We start from the raw sequence: 1,068 nt of genomic DNA, 5'->3' as shown, positions 1-1,068 counted from the left end.
CTCATCTTGCCCTCATGTCGCCCTCATCTTGCCCTCGTGTCGCCCTCGTGTCGCCCTCGTGTCGCCCTCATGTCGCCCTCATGTCGCCCTCATGTCGCCCTCATGTTGCCCTCATGTTGCCCTCACTTTGCCCTCATGTCGTCCTCATGGTGACCTCATGTTGCCCTCACGTTGCCCTCATGAAGACAACATGAGGACTTGCAGTGTACCTTCTTGAGGGCTAAAGCATAGCAGGTAAGAGTCCAACATTTGACACCTGGCTGGTAAAGGAGTTGCTCACCTTTGCACTGCAGGCCCTGTCTGAAGAGGCCCTTCAGCAGCTTCTTGCAGTGCTGGCAGACGGTGGGCCGGGTGTACGAGTGGATCAGGAACGTGTGAGGAACCTTGACCTTGGACAGAAGGATCTTGTCCAGCTCGATGGGACGGCCGACGTACGACTGGGAGCTGGAGCGCCGCTCTCGACCCGGGAAGTAATCCAACTGGTTCTTCTGCTACGAAAGGAGGGTGGATTTGTTTAATTTGCATTATTACAGATAAGGATGTGTTCCAGTTGGTTTTCTAACCGGACGGTCACACCGCCGCCCGACATGAGTGTCTAAAGTCACCAGAAGTCATCTTCACTGGAAGCTTCTCTGAGCTGCAAGGAGACAAATATGTCGCCGTCGCGTTTTGGGCGTTTCGAGCGTGTTGAGCGTCAATCATTACTTTATGCTAATGAGCTATGACGCAGTTCAGCGGCTAGCGCCAGCCGCCGATCAGATAATGGACGTCCTTCGCGCTGGCTGATCCCGGAGAAACATACGATGTAAACTTTGGTTCCTACCAAAACATTCCCTCTGAGGACAAGCTCATAATCGCTGTTGCTAGGTTACCTATAGGTTATGATATAACGTTGTTTGTACGTAGGGACCAATTAGCGTTAGCTGCCGGTCACATGGTCTCTAACGGTCCCTCACAGTGACTCCTGCACGGGTCACTAGGGTTAGTCTGGGTCACTGGGTTAGTCTGGGTCACTGGGTTAGTCTGGGTCACTGGGTTAGTCTGGATCAATAGGTTAGTCTGGGTCAC

At 53.0% G+C, this 1,068-nt stretch overlaps 1 pseudogene; it reads right to left on the bottom strand.

The window, feature by feature from the left end:
* The window catches only part of LOC117941279, a 19,658-nt pseudogene that overhangs the window by 17,351 nt on the left and 1,239 nt on the right, over positions 1 to 1,068 (bottom strand).

The sequence above is a fragment of the Etheostoma cragini genome, unplaced genomic scaffold, assembly GCF_013103735.1.
Source record: "Etheostoma cragini isolate CJK2018 unplaced genomic scaffold, CSU_Ecrag_1.0 ScbMSFa_4667, whole genome shotgun sequence".
Classification (NCBI taxonomy): domain Eukaryota; kingdom Metazoa; phylum Chordata; class Actinopteri; order Perciformes; family Percidae; genus Etheostoma; species Etheostoma cragini.
Note: the sequence above shows the minus strand (reverse complement) of the source record. Positions and strands in the feature narration are given on the sequence as shown.